This window comes from Protopterus annectens, chromosome 1.part0 (genome assembly GCF_019279795.1).
Source record: "Protopterus annectens isolate FY-2018-M chromosome 1.part0, PAN1.0, whole genome shotgun sequence".
Classification (NCBI taxonomy): domain Eukaryota; kingdom Metazoa; phylum Chordata; order Ceratodontiformes; family Protopteridae; genus Protopterus; species Protopterus annectens.
Window position 1 is genome coordinate 983015179 of NC_056725.1, and position 23860 is coordinate 983039038.

The window sequence follows — 23860 nt, forward strand, 5'->3', positions numbered from 1 at the left end:
TTCCCTCAGCATCATGGCTTGTGTATTCTGAGTGTGGCCCAAGTATGTTAAGGCACTTCTTGGTGGGTGTCAGTTGGAGTTGGATGGCTGGGACCCCACCTATGGCTAGCCAGTTCCTTGCTACAACAGTAGCCCATTGATGAGCATGGCATTTGAGGTTGGTGGCTCGATGCTGCACATGCTCATAAGTTCTGCTGTGCAGGCTGGCATCTTTTATCCTGTGGACCACACTGTTCCACAGGGCAGTCCTCTCCCACTCATCTTCTGCTCTCTGTCCAAATGACAGGGCACAATGTCAAATCACATATTGGATGATGATGTATTTCCCCAACAGAGAATGCTGTCAGGCAAGCACTCTGCATTTTATGTGGAAGACATAAACAGGAAAAAGGTCAAAGGACCTCATTTGGTTGAAAAAATGCACATGAACAGTGAACAGTGAATATTACTTACAAATAATCCACACTACACCAAAACCCTCCAAGCTATCATGGCTATAGCAGCTTGTATTACTTGCCTGTCCCTGAGCTATCTTATTCCCCCCAATGTTGGACACTTGATTGCATAACCCTCTAACCTCTATCCATGGTGGCATGTTTGTGTTTGACTGTGATGTATGATGGAGCTCTGAGCACATGCCTGAGGTAATGTAGGAGGCCAGACACTGATGTTATTATGCCCCATGGAGATATGCTGTTGTTGCTATCAGTAGAAAATATGCACATGCTCACCATTGCTAAGGGGAGGAGTGTGGTTGATGTGTATATCACCCTGTACAACTGGGATGGACAGGGTGGTGATGTTCCCACCTAACCTGTGTGATGCAAGTTGCCTATATCTACAGCATGTGTGTATGAGGTGTTATTTACCCTAAGTACAGGGTGAATTATGTTGTTTCATCTGAGACTTACAACATATGTGGAGACACAGTTGCATTTGTCCTTGGTGGTGTGGATATGTCTGATTCATAGTCATAGTCCACCTTACAGGATGTCACCTGTGAACGTACATGCTTGCTCAGATATAGGTGGACTTGCTTCAAAGTTGTTGCCTGCACCTATGTGTCCCTATACAGCCAATGTAGCAACCTACTATGCGGTTTGTGTATTGCTGCTGTCCACCAAAGGGAATTACTTTATCTTGGTGGAGGCTGGATATACAGGTCAGGTACTGCTTTGTACATATAGTTACAGTGGATATGAAGGGTACACACCCCTAATATACTGCCTGATATTTGTGTATTTGGAACATGACACCACAATAACTCATTTCATAAATCCCACCTGTAGTGTGACCTATAGCCTGTACAATTCAATTGAAAACATAACAATCAGGTCTGTGAAAACATATGGAAATAATACTCAGTACAATAAGCCAGTTGAATGAGTGTGCACACCCTTAAAGGTTGTGTATGCACCTCTTGAGATGGTTGCAGCATTCATTCATCTTGGTCTGGACTCTAACATCATGGCACATTTTCACTTGGCAATAGTTGGCCACTTTCCTAGAAACACCTTTGATTGTATTTCAATGGAATTGTACAGGTTAGGGGTCACATAAAGATGAGAAACATTATGAAATTATCTTCTGTGGTCTGATTGTCATACAGCACACATACCTGGCATTCTAACAGGGGTGTGTACACTTGTGATATCCACTGTATATAGCTGTGGATATAGCTGGTAGTGGTAGGCATGGACAGGGGGTCATAACACAGGTGGACACGTCTCTGATTAATAGCTGAATATCATGCATACTCTAGTACCCATATCAGTGTCAGGGCACTGCATAAACCAGTAGCTGTACATATTTCTGTCTGTTATATGCACTGACACTAATATTACACATATGTGCAACAGGCACAACCTATGTATCCGAATGCTTGAAACCCATGTGATTTAGTATTGTGCCTTCCAGGTGAACATAAGCATACATACATGTGCTCAGGGGATACATGGTATACATTTCTGTTGTATGTTAGTATGGCAAATTGTAACTACCTTGCCACTCAATCATGCAACTCAACCTGTTACAGCAGTACATCTGGACAATGGCACACATTAATGGGTGTCAAAGGGGACATCAGTACTGATACTGTATTAATATAGCTGCACCATACATTATTACATTGATTGGGTTTGACATCAGTGTGATAACCTGGAAGATGTCTTAGCAGTCATAAGTAGGCTATTATGTGGCAATGTCATTGCTCACAGACCTGTCAATTGTTTGGCTGACATAACACAGGTATATGTGTATGTAACTACAGATATCAGTCACAAATGTGCTTATTGTCTAGCAGAACACTGTACAGTTGAATGTTAAAGATATCATTAACACACATGTCTGCAACAGTACTTTACAATGCACATACCATCTATAGGTATCTTAGCTTTACAAGGCAAACATGTGTCATACTCATAATCACAGGTAACATGGATATGGAAAACAGTTACTGTTTAACAGACACCCCTGTGGTTGTCATATATGAGCTGTCCTTTCCCAGTGTGAGTCAGGCTCCTGAGCTATGCTCCCACCTCATAACCTCTCAGAGCATCAAATCTGGCAATACCTAAAATGATGGGGTGGGGAATAAATAGGGACAGGCTTGAAATATTCCTGTTACAAACATAAGATGTTTGTAGAATGATACATTTAGCATTACAGTGAATATTCTTAAGGATGTGGAGTCTTAAACTCAAGTTTTTGTCATTATCTGATGAATTCAATCCTCAGCTATTTGCCAGAAAAGCACAGCTCTCAGGAGGAACAGACAAAAATACACGATGGCAAAATGTGGACATTCTGTGAAGATCTGTACAGTTGAGAGGTATGTCTGTGATATCTCCCACTGCAGAGAGGGCCATATGCTATGGACATAGCTGCTATTTAGCAGGACATTAGTACAGCATGTCTTGTTGGGACATATATGCCTCCAAATCATATTTCCCATTATTACAGACCAAGTACTACATTAAATTACTTGCTTACATGTTCCACTTACCTTTTTTTCTTTCTTGTCTTTTCCACTTTATGTTTCATCTGTTATTTCTCTCTCTCTGTCTGTCTATACATATATATATATATATATATATATATATATGTGTGTGTGTGTGTGTGTGTGTGTGTGTGTGTGTGTGTGTGTGCATTCTCTACAGGGATAGAACTGGTTTGAATAGGTGGCAGCATGTCTTTTGTAGGTGATGCTTATGACCAGGTGATGGCCTGTGCAGCTATTGGGGTTCCCCACTTGCTAATGGCATTTAGAGCAGCTGTGTAGTTCTTCCAATAGCCAATGACATAGGAACACACTCCTATAAATGAGTACTCCATGTGGGCATTGGTCCTTTCCCTTGCTTGTGAGGAAGACATCCTGGAGTTGTATGAGCTATTACCTCTTACAACAAGACTTCTGGAGACAAGCCAACTAAATGGTGGGGAAGGTTCAAGACGTAGAGACAGAATGTGAGTATTGCTGTTATATGTTTGGAATATTGCTAGTTTAACAGGGTTTGTCTGCACATGCTACTTCTGCATTGGTTTCAGTCTGACAAAGTGCTGTCTCTGCATAGCTCTCAACTGTAGGGCCATCCACGTAATGTTATATATGGGCTGTTCCCCAGACAGGTGTTGTCCTTGGCAAGTCAGTAGAATACTCTGGTGATTGCATCACGTAGATGGTAACATCCATTTGTTTTTCTGACTTTATATCCCTCAGAAAAGATATGTTACAACAAGCCCTGTAACACCAGCAACTTTCTCAGTGTATAACAGCCGTGTATTTGGGCGACTATTCACTAGTTATGCCAGGCTTTGTCCAGATGTCACACAGTAGTAGGTGGATAGGTATACTGGTCTATCATTATTTAGTGCTCCAACACCTGCTGAGGGGAATGGCTGGGAAACATGTTGAAGTTTGTACATTCAAGAGGTAGGTGTATAGAGAATGCTGTTAGATGGCCTTGTAACATATTTTATGTTAGGGACAGTGACACATGTTTTAAAACAAGGCTGGTAGATCATGTCAGATGTATTACTGATAAGAAATATGTCAGTTCTATAGTTGTACATTTGAATAAATCACACCATGGGGACAGTAGTGGGCCTCAAGGTACTATTTCTGAAAATGTCTGTTCCTCAGTGTGATGAAACATTCATAAAAGGATAATTGTTATGTACAGACTCAATGTATTAATATTAACTGTGATACTTTATCCTGTAGGGGGTTAAATGATGAGTGTAATTGGAGGCTGTGTATTCAATTATGTAATTAGATGTTAATTGTTTCTTGTGATTAAAGCATGTATTTCTGGTAATGTTTAATCCTTGAAGGCTTTGGCCAAGACATGTGGGTATAATAAACATGTGTGAATTACTGGCTGGTTGTATTTTTCTTTGTTATGTTCAGACATTTTATTTGTTTTGCTAAGAGGTTGTTGTATGTCTGGCCATTGTATGTGGCCTATCATGGTTATTTATTTGGACTGTGGGGGGGATGTGAGTGTCATTGCTGCTTTTGTATCCAACTGGGCATGCATAAATTCCAGTTGTGGGTGGTCTATCAGCAGCATATGTTTGTATGGGCATTTTGGGATATGTATGTGTGTATATATATATATATATATATATATATATATATATATACATATGTGTGTGTGAGTGTTTGTATATATATATATATATATATATATATATATATATATATATATATATATATATATATATATATATATATACATACATACATACACACACACACACACACACACACATATATATATATATATATATATATATATATATATATGTGTGTGTGTGTGTGTGTGTGTGTACACCTCAGTATTTATTGGAAATATATCTATATATTGTTGCACACATATATGGATCTCCCTACATATCTCACTCTCTCTCTATGTATGTTTCTATATATATATATATATATATATATATATATATATATATATATATATATATATTTAAAGATACCAATCATTCCTAATTGCACAGTTGTCTCTTCCCTATTGTTAGCTGGCTGTAAACAAGGGTATGTTTGAGAAAACATCTTCAACAATACAGCTGATGTGGCTTACTGTTAAATTGCATAGGCTATGGTGTGCTGGGTCCTAGGTTCAAGGCCTGTAAGGGCTGTTTATTTTCTTGCTAGGCAGAACAAGGACTGTTGGATACAGAGTGGTTAAGGCAGTTTTGAGCAGCTTTGAGCATGTTTGTGCAATGATAAGTGGTGCTAACATATGATTAAATGAAAAGGTGCTTGCACCTTGTAGGCTTAGCTTACCAGTGAGCAAATCAGCTTAGCATTTACATTTAAGTAATGCTTAAACCTGCTTAGCATAGCTAAGCCCCTGGTAACAAGTGATCAAATTCCAGTCTGATAGAATTGCAGGGTAATGACATATTTAATAAGTGTATTTAATTTCCTGTACACAACATGCTTCTATGTGCTGTCATTACAGTTGCAAGGTGTGTGAGTATATTGTATGGGACACCTGGGTATACATGGGTAGTGCCACAATCTTTTTTCCTTTAGATTTGTTTCATACATGGGTAGTATCCCAGGTTATATGCAGTCACACTTGCATGTTACACTAGCTACAGTGCACTGGTTGACAGAAATAGTTTAACACATATTGTATCATTACGTTAGCACTTTTAGCAGTGCTTTTTCAAGTAAGAGTAGATTGCAAATTGTAGTACTGGAACCATACACCCCTGCATGCAAAGCTGGACTCTGAATACTGAGTATCTTGTTTTTGGTGTTTTAGTTGTATGTTTATATGTATCTCTTATTGGATATTGATCTGATATGTTAATATTAACTGTAGACTACTGTGTTTTATGGACATGTCATTGAGGACTGCTGTCATGTAGTAATGGCAAACCTTTCAGTTACAGATGTGTATCCTTCAAAACATTCCTCCTAATGCGTAACCTGTTGGCTATCTACTTTCTGTCTGTTCTCTGTAAAGATGTGCAGATGTCAGGTATTGCTACAGCCATACCACTATGTAGGTGCCCACATTGTATAGTGCTGTGGACAGCGGTATGTCCAATCTACCCCTGTTTTTGTCCCTCTGTTCTCACCTAGTGATATGAGGGTTGATGCTGAGCTTAGTGAGTAGGGAATGTTATCAAAGGCTTTGGCAAGATCAATGTAGGTTGTATGTTTCACCTTGCCTTCATCCAGAGTTCAGGAGACTGACCCCAAGAAGTTGACCAGGTTGAATGAGCAGGTATGACCTACCCTTCACAAAGGTAAACTGTGTGGGATCCTGAGTCTGCAGATTCCCATATCCCTGTTTATTAGGTGCATGATGATGCATTCCATAGCTTTGCATAACAGACTTGTCAGGCAGTTGAGGCAGTATTTCCCAGGGTCTGTAGTTACACCTTGTTTGTGGAGAGGGGTGACTGTAGCAGTGCACAATTCAGTAGGGACAAAGCATGAGGTGAGGTTGTGCTTGAACAGGGCACACAGGTAAGGTGCCAGGTCACTCTGTAGTTCATGTATAACACAGCCAGGGATATTCTCAGGTCCCATAGAAGCTGTAGTCTTGGCCTTGGACAGTGGTGTTTTAACCTGTGGTGCAGTAATACTGGGTGCCTGGTATATTGGCATTATTTGTTGGCTCAGTCTGAGAGGTACATTGTCAAGTAGCTCAGAACAAATCTTGGTATTGCCATGGAGATTCTTTGCATAACTGTATGAGGCCTTGTGGTTGTCTTTACTATGTGCTCTAATTCTGTTCTCACAGCTAACTTTGTAGTATTTGATGAGGGACCTCAACTTTTCATTGAGGCTGATAAGGGTTTATTTCCTGTCTTGGGACTTCACCTTATTCCATTTTGGTTCCCTCCTTTGGTTGTGCAGTTTCTTTATGGCAGGGGGACCAGCAAATCAGCTTTCTTTTTTTTGGAGGAGAGGGTCCTGGTTGTATTGGGTAAGGCGGTATCCATGCATTTGTCTATGTGTTCATAGTGCATTGTTGTTTGATTCAGCAGTCATGCAACTAGTCTCCATTTGCATGACTGCTGTGAGGTTAGCCACCTCTGATTTTATGAGGTCATAGTTAGCTTTGGATAGGCTTTTCATGATGGTTACCTGTGTAGGGGGGGTAGGAGGGCTGTGGATTTCCAAAGGTGATTAATTTGTGTTCAGATATAACAAGGGAGGAGTTAACTTTTGGTGTAAAGCAACAGTCGCCCATGTTAGGAAGGACCAGGTTGATGTGATGGGCATGTGCATCGGTCCATGAGTAGCTTTCCCAGTTAATGGTGGGGTAGTTGAAGTCAACCAGTATGACAGTCTAAGTTAGGACACTAGTATTCTCCAGGGTGTTTATGGACATGGAGTGTGAGTCTTGGGATATGTAAGGGGACCTATAGCAGGCTGCAACCTGAACCACTGTCTTACCCAATGTCAGCTATACCTGCAGGATCTGTAATGCATAATGTTGGTGTACCACTCTGGAGGTGTGTGCATCCTTTATGAATATGAAAATACCACCACCTTTGGAGCTTCAGTCCACGTTCTGCAGCCAAAAGTTGTGGAATTAATTATAGGTTGGTACTGCAAGGGTGCTTCCTGCTGCCTTTAACCAGGTCTCTGTTACAGCATAGAAGTCATTGTTCCCCATTATAAGAAATACTTCCAGTGACTGAATTTCCAGATTTAGAATTCCAGTGTGCAGCAGCATGACCTTCTGATTGCATGTATTTGTAGCTGTCATATATTTCTATATATTTATGTGTATATATATATATATATATATATATATATGTATGTATTTATTAACCTTTACATATATATATATATATATATATATATATATATATATATATATATATATATATATATATATATGTAGGCTACCTGACTGATTCTACAGATTCCTTTCCCTACTTTTGGATGACTGTACTAACTGATATGTTTGGAATCTCATCGCTATCTTGTAGACCTCAGATGGTGAAATCGTGCAGTTCTTTGATCATAGTTTGCAATGCCTTGGGTCCAGGACTTGGCAGGCCTTATTATTTTGTTTCAAGGCAGAACAGTTCTGCTGTGGAGGAAGGGATCAGGACAATAAATACAAGAGTTCCCTAGTTTGGCCCTTTCACCCCCATTTACACAGCCTTTGGTCAGATTTGTTGCAGTAAGCGGTTCAGTGTGTGGATCTGATGTCTGACTGCACTATATATATATATATATATATATATATATATATATATATATATATATATATAATATATATATATATATATATATATATATATATATATATATATATATATATATATATATATATATATATATATATATATATATATATATATATATATATATATATATATGTGTGTGTGTGTGTGTGTGTGTGTGTGTATATATATATATATATATATATATATATATATATATATATATACATTAAATCTCTCTCTCTCTCTACATGTATATATATATATATATATATATATATATATATATATATATATATATATATACATATATAAATATATTTTCCCTACTGTTGAATGACTGTGCTGCATGATACATTTGTAAAAACATGTGACATATCTACAGCTCAGATGGCTTGGTGGTAAATTGCTGTGGCTATAGTGTGCAGGGTCCTGGTTTCAAGACTTGCAAGGCGATGACTATTTTGTTGCTGGGCAGAACAAGGGCTGTTGGCTACAGAGTGATTAATGCACTTTTATGCAGTTGTAAGTGGGTTTGCGTGGGTTTGCATGGTGGTAAGCAATGCTAACTTCCGGTTAAATATGCTAACAGACAGTTAGCCTTAAAAGTGCCTAATTTGTGTAGGCATTTTTTAGCACCACGCAAACAGGCTTAATCCCACTTACTGCTGCCTAAAACAAAGAGAGTACAGCAATATACTATGCTGATCAATTTATGACCACACCACGTAACTGTATAGTAAATAATCAAGAAATAAAGTGGTCGCCAAACGTACAGCTCTAAAATCATATACTATTTATTAAAATAGAATGATAATATGGTAAGCACTTTCACCACCTTCCTGGTGGCTTCTTCAGTCCATTAACAGTAAAAAAATATTTAAGAAACCATTTAAATAACATTTCACTTACTTTTTATTAATGCATTGCACATGTTGCTTGCAATCCTATGCCTACACCTCTCATTACTTACTACATGCTCTTACTTTATATATATGCATACAACTTATAATCCCATCCAGAATGAGAACGATGGACTAGGGAGTAAATAATACAATGCAGTCCCTAAAATATAAGCAGTGAGCATAATTATAAGTGCACTAATAGAGAAATGCATACATATAGTGTGCATGCATATATAGAAACTAAGAGTATGTGTGGTTTCAACCTATACATTGTGTGAAATGGAACAGGGACAATATATGGAATAAGAGGAGGACATGGGATGTGGAATATAGATGTGGAAGTAATACCCAATGTGCCTTCATGAGATAGGTCCTTAAATTAGGGTGATAAGAATTTCTTATAGTATGCGATTTTATGTCTTTCATTTTTATAAATGGTCCCATTTCTATGAATGATTCTGCTTTCATAAATGGTTTTAGTCTAAAATGAAAGTGGACTATGTTTAGAAAGAGGCTGAAAAAATTTTAAGTGTTTAGATACATTAAATATTTGTCTCATGTATTGAATGTTATTGCTGAACTTGAATATAGCAGAATTTCCTGTGCAGGACGTTGATATAAATGTACGGGAATATTATGTGAAAATAATATAATCTGTATAACTTGGATAAAGTTTTACTGTGTTATGGTGGGCTTTTGATGGGATGGGAAATAGAGCATGCAAAAGAAGTTTGTAGAGTAGAGAAGTTTTTATTGTTTTTTTATATGTATATGAACACTGTACCTTTAAATAACTTTCAATTAGAGGTTGAGTGATGTATCACTCGCTAAGAAGCATGTGCTAGTTAGTAATGAGAGGTGTAGGCAAAGAATTACAAGCAACATGTGCAATGCATTAACAAAAAGTAAGTGAAATGTTATTTAAATGGTTTCTTAAATGCTTTGTACTGGTAATGGTCTGAAGAAGCAACCGGGAAGGCGGTGAAAGTGCTTACTGTATTATTATTCTGTTTTAATAAATAATATATGATTTTAGAGCCATACATTTGGTGACCACTTTATTTCTTGATTGTTTGCTATACTGCTTAAAACAGCTTACTCCCGCTTACCCCCAGGCTAATTTCTTTAAAAGAAAAGAAAAAAAGGGTGATAGGTGTTTAAACTTTTAATTTCAGTGACACCTCACATTTGAAGCTGCTACACTACCCTGGTTAACTTATACATAAATATTTGCACTACCTATTTATTAAAAATACATTGTGGATGTATTTCACATATGAAAATGTCTGGCTTGCTGTGGGGCTTGAACTGTGCTTGGCTGCATACTAGACAAATCACTACCCTATTCCACTTTCACTTTTTTTTCTGTGTATAGTTCTACTTAACTTCTTTCATAATTTAAATGCTGCTATATATAGCTGCATGATGGACAAACCCACGCAGCTACACTTAAAATTTATTCCGGATTTGAAAAAAAAGTTAGAACCTTATATGTCCAGATTTTTGCCTTATATTTTTTGGTCCATTTTTTATGGCTTTCTGGCTAAATAGTGACACATCTTGGTGATTGCAGTTAGATACTGCTGACAGACATTTGAGCTTCTGACTTCATACCCTTCAGCAAACCATGCTAATGCATAACCTGTTATTCTGTCAACTTTCTATAAGTCTGTATGAGCCAGGCTTGTTTGCTTTCTCCAGATTTCTTACTATAAGGGGTTGGGAGGTATTCTGTGGACACTTTTTACATTGCCATACGGCATTTATGGTGTGCAGGGGGCATGTGTTTGTGAGAGCACTGCTCTCAGACACACCCCCTGCACTCACACACAGGCCCGTGCCTGTGTAAAAGCTGAGCAGCACACCTTCATTAATATGCAAGCCATGCTATTGTTCTATATGGAAACGGACTTCTCTGTGCCAGAATAAACTTATTCTTGCACGGAGATTCGTGAATCTGGCCAGTTGATTTCCTTTACTTTCAAGAATTTCTTATGTAACTGTTCTGATTCATTAGATTAATGAGTAGACACCTTGTAAATAGTTAATATGTTAGTTTTTGTTTTGTTTGATTATATTTGTTTATATTTGTTTTCTACATGTGATTTTTCCTATTATGTATTTCTATGTTATTTATTTAAAAACCTTAATAAAAACATTTAAAAAATGTACTAGATTTCAGAGTGATTATATGCAGCAAGCAAGAACTTGTCATTTTTTTAGCAATACTTCCTGGCTGTGAATAAGAAGCAGTTCTCCAATCAACTTGCAGTGGCTCATGGAATGCGCTTACTAAATATGTTTGTTGATCAATTCTAGTCACTAATAGTCATATCCAAATCACTGTGTCTTGCTGATTCAGTATGTAAGTCACTAAGAGTACCAAGGAACTGAAGAAAGGTTTTATAGTATTAGTTTGCGTCAGGAAGGAAGGATGTCAAGATCAGTAGCTGAAGGCTAAACTATGACTAAACTTAAGGTGAAAATGCATAATTATGTACAGCTCGATTATTCAGTTTTTAGGACTAATATCTGTAGCCAGTACATAGATAAAGTGGCATGTTTGTAAAATTTAACCACACGAGTAGTAGAATGATCTTTTGGAAGTCACTACCAATGTGCCAAAGCCCTTTCTGTCGAAGCCATGAACACAATGTAGACACCTGTACAAGCACTAAATTACACAGAGCACCTTAAATGCCTCACAATAATAGGTAAGTGTGTGCAATTCCTGCTCTCACTTTGTTTTCATTGTAGAAATTAAGGAAAAAGGAAAAAAAAACTCCAATAAAGCAGGCTATCAAGGGAGTGTCCTAAGGGATAAAGGTTCAGACCGTGCTTTTCTTGCTGCAAAAAAGGCAATGAATTGCAGAGGTGATCTTGAGTCCTATAATGAGGGGTGAATAAAATATAGAGCACACAACCATAAAGCTGAAGGAAAAAACATCAGCTTCAAAACTAGGATGTCCACTGCAGTTTACAGTGCTGAGCTTTCATTGTGTCATATATACAGAAACACATTTGCTCTTTCGATACTCAATCCCAAATGAAATCAGGTGGCTTTATTGAATTTTATATGGACCTAAGTAAGTTCTCAGCTAATAATACTCATGGTTATTTTGAGTACTTTATGTACCCATGTTTCTTAGTACAGCGTACCCCAGTGTTCGTATACATTGTCGGGTCTACCAGTTTCTGTTTTCATCCCCAGACTCTCTCCAGTCTGGGCTTGGACCAGTATGTGACCTAAGTTCATCTGGGGGGTGGGGCTAGTGTATCAATTTTAACTGTTTTTTGTATTCTTCTTATTGCCTAACCATTTCTCCCCAACATGTTTCTGTAGTGCCTGAAGGGCAGGCATGCAATGATGACATAAGATATAGCATCCCATCTCCACAGTGACTCAGCCAGTGTCTACAACCATGCATCATCTTTGGACAATGCCCCTCCCCATGTCTACAGCATCTATGGGAGATCAGCATGAGAAATACCCAGGCAAGTGCCTTCCTCCCCTGCTAGTGCCTCAGATGCCTGAACAACTAATTGAACTCAGGATCCCTGGTCATAGTCAGTGCTCTATCCATCTATATCATGCAGAATGTGGTATGAGATGATGGAATTACAAACATGTATGGATACTCCCATCCACTCCCAATAGACTTAAATGAAGACTGATGCTGAGCCATGACAATGAGAGTGTGCTATTACACTTGAACCAAGTTTCAGTTGCTACTAAGAAATAAATATCTTTGATGGTAAGGAAGGCCTCATGTCTGACATTGGTTTATGGCTTCAGCATTAAGTAGTGCTACCTTAAGGCTGTTCTTGTTTAAATTTGCTATGTGGGAGTGTTCATACATTGAAGTTGCCTAAGAAAGGGGCACAATGGGAGCAACAAATGTTTTAGCCAGAACTCAAAGGTCAAGAGACAAAAGGTGAAGACCATCCCTGGTAAAGTAAGAGGAACTGGTGTCCATCTTGTCCAAAGCAGGCATACACTGTATGCCCCTGGAATTATGTCACTTAACTAGGCATTTTATCTTTGTATTCAGGCATCTTTCTCAGTGAATGTACAATGCAGCTAACTGATAGGTTTTTGCATTCCTAAGATTCATGAGTAGACAGCTAAGTACCTTTTATCAGCATCTCCCTTAAAGTCATTATCTAAAATTGCTCACTCACTTTCATATGGACAAGTATAAGGTTGTATTCATGAAATGGAGAAGAGTTCTAAAGGCCCTAGTGACAGCCATAATTTTAGCATCAGAGACACATCTAACTCTTACCTTCACCTTGTCCAAACCAATGCATGCAGTGTCTGTTCATCTTACAGTGTAATCACCAATAGCAAGGACTTTACCAAAAGTTGTAGGTTTCAGTTAAATGTAAGAGTCCAGACTTGATGACATGGCAATTCACATTAGAAATAAGTGTTGGTATATGGGTGAAGACAGCTGCAGAAGTTCAAAGCAGAAAATGTACTTCTGGCAAGGAACAACATATGTAAGCTGAAGTACATGGTATAAAAACAACCAATCACAATCTGAATTGATCCAGCACAATTATTTTATAGATTTCAGTACAATGCTGATTCACTCCTATCAGAATACTATCAGAATCGTCAAGTCCAGGATATTCTGTAGCATTCAATTTAAATTGCAAACAATGGGCTCTGTGATAGACCCACTGTGCTCTGTAATGGGCCCACTCCTATTTGGCATATACTTCTAGGAAGTCAAAGGCCTCTGGCTTACCAAGTCTGCAGATAATTGCAAACTGGGAGCAGTTGTTAAATCCTCCATTATGAGAATACCCTTCATGAAAGTCTAACACAGACAAATGCTTGGTGCCAAAGGCATGGCTTTAAACTCAATGCCAAGAAATGCATTGTAGTACCTTTTGGGAAGTTGGCAACCCTGGGTAACTATGTCATTAAGAAAACACCCTAAAAAGTTGTTTCACAAGTCAGGGATAAGGAAACTCATATAGATAGTAACCTAGCCTTCAAGCATCTTCTGTCCAAGGTAGTAATAAAATCCTTCTGTTGCTTATCTTGTAAGAAAGGGCATGGCATCTAGATACAGAGATGTCATCGTATTACTTTACCTGGCCCATCATAGACTGTAATGCCCCCTTCAGTATGGACCTAACCAAACACATGCAGCAACTGGAACATCCTCAAAGGTTCCTTACAAGAAGAACACAGGGAGTAAACATAATGTCCTATGCTGATTACCTCAATGTCCTGTCTCTTTGCTCTGTATCATATAGATGTGTAAGGTGATCTTTATCTGGTGTACAAGGCATCCCTGGACCTTGTTTTGATGAACCTGTTGCACATCTACAAAACAAGCAGCATTAGAACTACTAGACCAAAAACCTAAACTTTGCTTGAAACATAAATAGTACATTTTGGAGAGACAAGATATCTTTCTCAGAGAATTCACATTCTCTGGAACAGGAACTCTAGTCATGTGAAACACAGTTTCTCCCTAACCTAATCCTAACCCTATTTAAGAACAACTTCGACCAATGGATGGGTAATTTGGAATTCATCCATGGTCCAGAGCCTATGTGACTGATGGACAGAGGCAGTCAGTAAATCACGTCCTATATAAATCAAATTTGTGGGTCACATTTGTGTTAGACAGCTAGGCTTATAATGTTCTAATGGCCATTAGCCTAGTATAACCCTATAAGCCAATGAACATAGTCCTAAATGTTCAAAAAGTATATTATAGCTGGCTCCTCTATAAGAAAAAAAATACGTTAGCTAAAACAGTAAATAAAAACTTGAGATATGGATTACATTTTTCTGAATGTTTAAAAAGTGCAATAATGATAACACTTTTTTAAAAAGAATAGTTATGTTTATAAAGTCTTTTAAATGGCATTCCATTTGTTTATCCTATGTAAAAGCAAGTGTATATGGAATTATTTACCAAATATGAACATTTATAATTAAACTGACTTGATTAAGAAAAAGTATGTTCAAACTATTTTAGTATAATAACTGGGCCTTCATCTATAAATCCGATTCATTTATACTAACTTCATTTTAACATACCATTATGTTTACAAAAATGAAAGAGGCAACGGCAACATTGACTGTTTTCATTCTCAGTAATAATCTTCAAATTCAGTCCATTTTTATTTGTGTACCTAGGTCTGTATTTGTAACCCATTTCCATATTTCTTTTTATAATTTAATTCATAGCTATTGAGTCTGTGGAATTCCAGAAGGAAAACTGGTTTACCCTGTTATGACTTACACTGGGATTCAGAAAGATGATCACTACTGCTACTAACAGACTAACTCAGGACCACCGTTTAGTGCAATGACAATAATCTCTGATTCAGAAACACAGTAAAATCACTTAGAGAAGCACCTTATTAGCAGCTAATTACCATGTATCTGAAAAGAACACTGCACTGTCAGACGTGATGGTAGTAATGTTACCTCTAGCAGCCCACACAGATTGGTGCAGAGTTACTTTCCAACATACATAATCGCACACACTCCCACCCACATTTATACATAAGCACGCTCACACACACACATACATATACTTATACACACAGACACACACAATAACATAGCATTACAGAGGACTGTGAATGCGCTTACATAGCTCAGCACATGTGAGGGATGAGGAAGGGGGGAGGGCTGCTCTAATGTCATATTGATTTAGATCATCATGCTGGGAGGGAGTTGGGCGAGCAAAAACCCCACCAAAGGTTTGCACTTGTTTCATCCTACCATGCCCTCCCTGGTGGTGCATCCCTTATAGCCTGCCACAGAGCGTAAGCCCCCAAGACCAGATACTCTACAGGTGGATGGCCCTCCTGTTGTGATCCATTCTTGGAATCCATTTAGATGTTGGGAATGAAGGGATGGGAATCAAAAGGCGGACATTATCATTGCTGAAGTCAGCAAACAGCAATGGGGAACCCAAAATAAGAACAGAGTACAAAAGGATGATTGTGGTAGGTTTTAAGGACAAATCCACAGCTGCTCACAAGACAAAATGTAAATAGATAACTGTACCTGTAACAGACAAAGTGCTAAAAAAAATAAATTACTTTTGAGTGAAACCAGGGGAAAACAACAGATACATAGAAAAGAAAATCCAAGGTAATAAGTCAACCAAAATGCTGATAACTAGGCCAAAAAGTCTGTCTCATAGGGTCGAAGTTTTTAATAGACTAAGTTATAAGTTCAAAGTGTTTATATTCATAGAGATGGATTAAACACTTTTGTTGTGAAACAGTGTTGGTGCTTCACATTAGAGATGAACTATATAGCAAGTACTTCTATTTCTCTTTCAAGGGCCCATATTTAAATTATTCTGCATTACTTCTTAGTATATATTCCTATTATAAAAACATAAGTCAAATCCTTGATTAGCATACTTTAGATTATTAGCAGCATTCGGAAATAATTTGCACTCATAGTGGGAGATAGGAACACTTCCACTTTAATCTGTCTCTAATTCAGGGTAAATTCTATTTATTATAAAATAATGCTTTTATTGCTACTATTACATTGCTACTGAAAACAAAGCACCCTAGTCATGTAATGACTCATCTCCTCCTTGGCCAAATTCTTGAAATAGTTATCTGTAAACAAACCACAGGATACCCTCTCAAATACACAGTTCTCTCTTCACTCATTAGTTAAACGTGACAGAAATGCTCCACAGTTGGAATACAACCAAAGTAATAATATATGATTCTAATAATAGACCAGGCTCAATCAGCATTCTGCCCACTTTCCTCCCTTACTAAAGCAACCAGATAGAAACTGCTTTTGCATAAACATAAGTTGGCCTCCTAACCTTTGACTGAAGCATGTTACTTTGATCAAAATTAACTGAACATAGAGCATTGAATCCATATCAGTCGCTTTCCAAAATAACCAAAGACAAAACATTGATACAGAAACATAATTAAATACAGCTGCAATATTCATCGATTCACAGACTCATAGATCATTACTAGGCTTCCTGCAGGGACTTTCAAAGCCTAGCCAGGTTCTCCAGAAAGAATAATTACATCCTGTATCCATATAGGACATTGAGGTCTAGGCACTTATAAGCTACCTCTGTCCATAAGGGACATTCAGCTGTTAACCATCTAATCACAAACAGTGTCACATCTGGAAAATGTTATGTATTAAGGCTTAAGTCCCACTAAGCTTTCTCTTGTAATGCAAATATGTATTGACCCCCCCCAACATAAAATATTTTATTACAGGTTCCATAGGTTCATAGGAGTTTACTAGACCAGCATCCCTAGAGTCCTTACAAATCTAGCCATGTTAATCTCCAGTTGCCTCAATTGACCTTGGTTAATTGGATGTAATTGACAGAGTGGGTCTATAATAAGCACTGACTACCTCTGTCCATTAGGTCATGGTTGCCACCCCTGGGGTGTGTTTGTGGTCTCCCTTTCCATTTATCCAAGTTGTGCTTGAATAGGGTCAGTGAAGAGCCCTGCCTCATGAGAACTGGAAGTTTATTCCAAAATAGCCACAATCCCTGGGAGATATATCTGTCTCTCCAGCATGTTCTGTTAGTGTCACAGGCTAGGTTAAGATCCCTGGAGAGAGTGAGTCTTATGCCATTTGACTTACACATGTACAGCATATCCATCAGGGCAGGGTCAGAGACTGCCTTGTAGGCCAGGCACAAGTTGCCTGTCAGCAGCCTATGTGATACAGAGTACAGTGACAGGGCTTTGACTATAGTTAATTGGACATGGAGTAGTTTGAGAGAATCATACTGTTTGACCAGTTTTGTCTCAAAGTGTACTTGGCTTTAATGAAGATGGATACACCTCCACCTTTGGTTCTTTCACTCTCATTTTGAGATCTGAATGTGTGAAAGGCATTGTAGCCTTGCATGGCTAGGGTGCTCTCTGTGGCCTTGAACCATGTCTTAGTGACTGCACAGATGTCAGCATCTTCTAAGGTGAAGAGTGCTTCCAGGGAGTACAGTTTCATGTTTAGACTCCTAACATTAAGCAGCAGATCCTTGAATTTGTCTGTAGTGGATTTTGTTACATTCAAAATGTTGTTGTTTTTGACATTGCTTAAAAATGTGCTATGGGGGAGGCAAGCAACTTTGGCAATATCCAAAAGCCTAGTGGAGACATAGGTGGAGACCACCTCTAGCAAAGCAGAGTGGCCTGTCGACCATGTCTTCCCAGGCTGACAGATGCTGGATCCTCCTGGACTGACACTACAAGCTAAGCCAATTGTTGAAGTCAATCATTTCTTTATGTTGTGGCATCATCCTGGGTGAAGGTATAATGCTGCTTAGGGCTATGGTCATACCTACATGGGACACATAATCTGAGAGTTCAGTCATTTCTCTCTTCATATAGTCCAGAGAGGTAAGTCTCAAGTCATTCGCCCCAACATAGACTATGACAGAGTCATAATGGTACTTGTCATTGAGTGACTTGAGCACATGTGTGATTTAATGGATCTTGGCAACTGACAGGCAGCTGACCATGACCTTCTGCTTGTCCAACCTGGTGAGGGGGTCATGGATATGTCTCACTATGGAGTCGCCTAGGACCAAGACATTAGGTTTTGAGGTGTTTTGCCTTACAGGCTTATTTGCTGGGATACTGGTATATGTATTATTATGTGTAGTGGTTTCTATTTGTATAGCAGTATGTGCAAGTGGTTTATGTTTGGGAGGTCTCTGATCTTTTGATAGGCTTCTAGAGAGTACCTCTGCATATGTGAGTTTATGTGTCATGACCTCATTTTGTGTGAGAGGTGAAATTTGTGTGCTGACAACCTGTTTGATGTCTGGCTTGTTGTTACATGAGAGAACTGATTGCATTTTCATAGTCTAATTACATCTCTTAGATAGGGTATTTGTTTATTTTAGGAGTAAGTGGTTGTCAATATACATGAGGCAATTATTACATTGCCTCAGGATGCCCATATCCGTCAAGCTGGCCAGATAAATGGTTGAAACTGCTTGTCCATTATAGCATTTGTTTACAGAATGTGCTATTAGCCAAGGGAGAGGCCTAGTTTGACCAGTTTTTGAGCTAGGATTAACAAAGGTGCTTGTTCTACTGAAGGCAATGGATGATAAGTGTGGCAACGCTGTTCAGTGCACCCGTCATGCAATAGGGAAGCCTGGAAGGGTTCCACTGACAGATGTTTATGGAACATTTGAGCTTTAAGGCATTTGCATCTACACAGGGCACTGCTAACCCCTTTTGTACAGTGTGCTGCAACACACAAAATGTGAGGCTTAAATACAGGTGAAATTAAAGCACTTTTAAGCTAAATTAACTATTAGAAAAATTAAAACAGAAACTAAATATAGGGCGATCACTTTATCAAACGTTACTGCATGTACACTACAATTAAAAACACATTGAACATACAGGCAGGCTCAAACCACTGATACTACCTTCCAGAGTTAGTGCTAGGTGCCACTAGCCTAACAAGCAGTTGATTGATCACTGCTGTAATGCAGTAGAGCACAGCCTTGTTTGCTTATGCCTGTGTCTACATTCTGTCTTTCATTATTTTGGAGAGTCGCTGATGAGAATGTTCATTGCTGTAGGTAAGACTAAATGTTGAGTGAAGTAACATCTTTTGGTCAAAAATTAGAAAGCCAAATAATGCAATTTCTCTGGAATCATCTGGATCTGTGAATAACCCCCTTTCCCACATAAAGTAGAAGCTCACTCTCTCTCTCTCTATCTGGCTGCTATAAAATATCTTACTACCTTATATGACATACATGTGAACCAACCAGGAAAAGTATCCTCCATAGCCAGACTGAATACAGACACAACCTCAAAGTCTAATAAATTCTTGGTATTCCTATATGTAGGTTTAGTCTGCTATTTTCAAAATTTCAGAAAAGGTCTCATTCTCCTTACTATTATTCAGAATGTCACTGCACAAAACATCTCTGCTTACCATGCCACTAAACTTCATCCCAGGATTACACCATATAATTGCTAATTACAAACTAACTAATCCACCCTTGTCTGCACACCATCAAATACACTAGCAGATAGTTCTCAATATATATTTTTTAATTTTAGCCTCTAATCTCTGGAATGAACTGCCACTTGAACTCAATGATAGTGAAACCTCACATGATTTTCAGATAAATTAAAGGCAGTTGCAGAAGAAATATCTCTATATTCTTGTTTCATTCACTCCATAATAATGTAGGATCTTTGTCTTCATACCCGTCCTTATCTCAGTTTATTCATCACCGGTCTATGGCTGTTATAGTACCTTATTGTTCTTGCCAAAGGCAATTTATAACCTCAACCTTAAAGAATATACAAGTTAAATGCCTTATGCCTCCTCATACCTTGTATATTTTCTACAAAGTATACATAATGCTCTACATTTTCAATGAGTTAGTTATATTATTTAATATAAATGCAACACACTGCTGCTAACTAAATTGCACATTATTTGTTCTCACGATAACCTAATGAGTGTTTTTGTTCACAGATGCAAACTGCAAGTTACCTGTTCTATTACTGGCATGAATTCTTCGGATGTAGTTGTTAGTCTGTGCGTACTTACTCAGCATTTAATATTTCAAAAGCAAACGTTATTTCTTTTGCTTTTGCACTTCTCAAAGTGGGCATATAATTATTTTCCTGCATTGCCTAATAACAAATCATCTGTACATTGTGTAACATCCATAGGGGTTTAACCAGTAAAGTTTAATGTTCTTCAAAAAAAATATAGAACATGTGTTGATAATGTTTGTAAACTTTTAACAATCCATGAAAAATTGCAAAATGAATCAGTGTTTAAATTGCATGTAATTTGCAGGTAAAAGGTGCCCATGAAACAGAATAAAATATGTTTGGCAATAAGATCTTGGTGTCAGCGAAGGTTTAAAAAAGAAGAGCCATGTACCTCAAGTTGGAGGTCAAAAAAAAAATTAAAGGGTGTTTGATCACCCAGAGAAAGGGGTCTTAAAGGCCCACAGCAATGCCTCTGGTGAAGGCATTAGTGGGTTTGGGACAGAGAGAGACCTGGAACCCATTTGCCTGGAGAAACCCATAACCAGAAACTGCTTTTGAGGTGTCTAATGGAACTGTGATCTGCTCTCTGTTTAAAAGCTACAGCTGTTAGGGGTTGGAACTTCTGAGCTAAAATTAAGCTCCACATGTAGCCACTCAATCAGTGACACTGTTTTTATACAAAAGACACTTGTCTCTTCTGCATTATTTTTCCACCTGTGGTGAACGTAGCAGGCACATTTTCACATCAGTTTCCTAGCTAGAGTCCTTGCTTAACCTGCAAGGTACTATGCTAGGTAAGCATAGTTTACCCTATAAAGAGCTGTCTATGGTCTCTTTTTGCTGAGAAAAAATTGTAGGCCTAAGTGCTGCACTGATGTACACAGCAGTCTGGTCAAAGTTAAGCATACCTGTCTTCACCTGCTACTTTGCAAGTTTTGTGCTATGTTCTTGAGAGAGCGTCTCTGCTTTTGAGTGTTGTAATGCACTCCTTATACAGTTTTTCTGCTCTTTAGAAAGTTCACCAGGCATCTGCTTTGTTAACAAGATGACCGTTTGTTCATAGGTTCATAGATTCATAGGTATATACTAGGCTAATGACCACCAGGATATTTATAAGCCTAGCCATGCGACTCAGCCCAGTTTTATCCCCTAGTGCCTTGAACTGGGGATTCATTTACTTACTGCTGACCTCTGTCTATCAGAGATATGTGGGTCAGACTGTGGGTGAATTTCCAATTTCCCATCCAATAATCAAGGTTTCATTTGAATAGGATTAGGGATGAACTTTGCTTCGCGTGGATTGGGAGCTTATTCCATAGTGCAGGGATCCTTTGAGACACATATCAGTCCCTCCATCATGTTCTCATTATGTTGCAGGCAAAGTTCAGGTTCTTGGATCTAGTATTTCTGGTACTGTTTATTTTGCAGGTATACAAGAGATCCATCAGAGCTAGAGCTGAGGATGCCTTATATGCCAAGCATAGATTGCCACTCAGTATCCCTTGGGAGACTGAGTAGTGCAATAGAGCCTTAAAGTGATCTTTGTAGGACAGGGTATCCATATATCAGATTCTCCTGGTAAGGAGCCTTTGATGGCATTCCAGCTATTGCAAGTGCCTGGTTAGGTACTTGCCAAAGAGGAGATTGTACTCAATAATGGGTCTGATAAGGGCTAAATAGAGTGATACCATAATTTCATTGGGCCTAGATGTCATACCCTTGCTAATTAGTTGGGCTGCACACAATGATTTTCTTACTGTCTTGGCTACATGTTGGTCTAAGGCCAGAGTACTGCCTACATATGTTCCTAGATCTCTAAATATTGGGTCAATTCTTAGGGGTGTTTTATTGATAAAGTAATTAGGTTGGGTTGATGATTTCCCAAAGCGGACTATAATACATTTCTTCCTGCTGAGATTTAATTCATGGCTTTGGTACCAATCATTTTTTTTCTGTTAGACCCTCTTAGCTCCCAGTTTGCAGTCATCTGCAAATCGGGTGAGCCAGAGGCCTTTGACATTAGCCTTGACTTCTAGGAAATAGATGCCAAACAGGGGCAGGCCCAACACAGAACCCTCTGGCACTCCAGTGCTGAGCAGTTGGAGGTGGTCTCACTAATCCTGACTTCTTGGATCCTATCGGTGAGCCAGCCAGCAATCCAGTGAGTTATGTCAGGATTTATGTCTAGTTCTGAGAGTTTGTCAACTATACCTGAGTGGGGTATAGTATTCAAAACCTTGACCAGGTCAAGGTAAGCAGTATGCACTATTTTCTCCTTACCCATAGCCCTGATAATCCTCTTAAAGAAGTTTTCCAGATTGAGTAGGTAAGACCTTCTCTTACCAAACTGAAACTTGGGTTCAGTGTCTGTTGGATGCCAATGTCTCTGTTGATCATTTCCTTGATAATTTCTTCCATGGCTTTGCATATTAGACTTGTCAAACTGATGGAACTGTAGTTCCTGGGGTTGGTGGATGGTCTACCCACTTCTGAAGAGTGATGACCATTTTGACCCTCCATTCCTGACACATACACTTTTATGAGGCTGTACATGAAGAGTGCCTCAAGTGGTGCTGCTAGGCCATGTTTTAGGCTATTTAGTGGGCAACTGAAGATTGTGTCATGGCCCATTGAAGCAGTGATTCTGGCTTTAATGAGTACTGCCAGGACCTGCAGCATGTTTATAGTTGGGGATGATATACTAGAAGGGATTTTACAAGGGGTAGTGGAGGGAGTGTGTGAGGGTGAAGTTAGAGATAAATTTATCATCAAGTAGATTCGCTGTGTCACCCTGGTCATTGATGGTTGTCCCATGTCCCACCAATTCTGCACACTGCTGAGTGTCATCTTTAAGGTTCCTGACATAGTTGAAGAAGACATTGTGATTGTCCTAATCCTAGTTTATTGCAGAATGAAAAAATAAAAATAATCTCTTCTTGTGCCCTTTGGTCAACATACAATTACACTTTGAGCTTCCTGGAATGCTTCCCAACTCAGAAAGGAAAGGTAAACACCTTCTGCTACAAGACGGATGACCGTAACTTTTTTTAATGTAGAAGCACAGCACAAATAGCTCTCGTGCAGATTAACACCAAACAACTAAGTCCCTAAAAGGCCTTCTGACTGATCTAAAAATCTCACTTTAAGCCTCCCTGCATGCTACCCAGCTCAGACAGACCAGGCTACCTTTCTTTTGCTTCTAG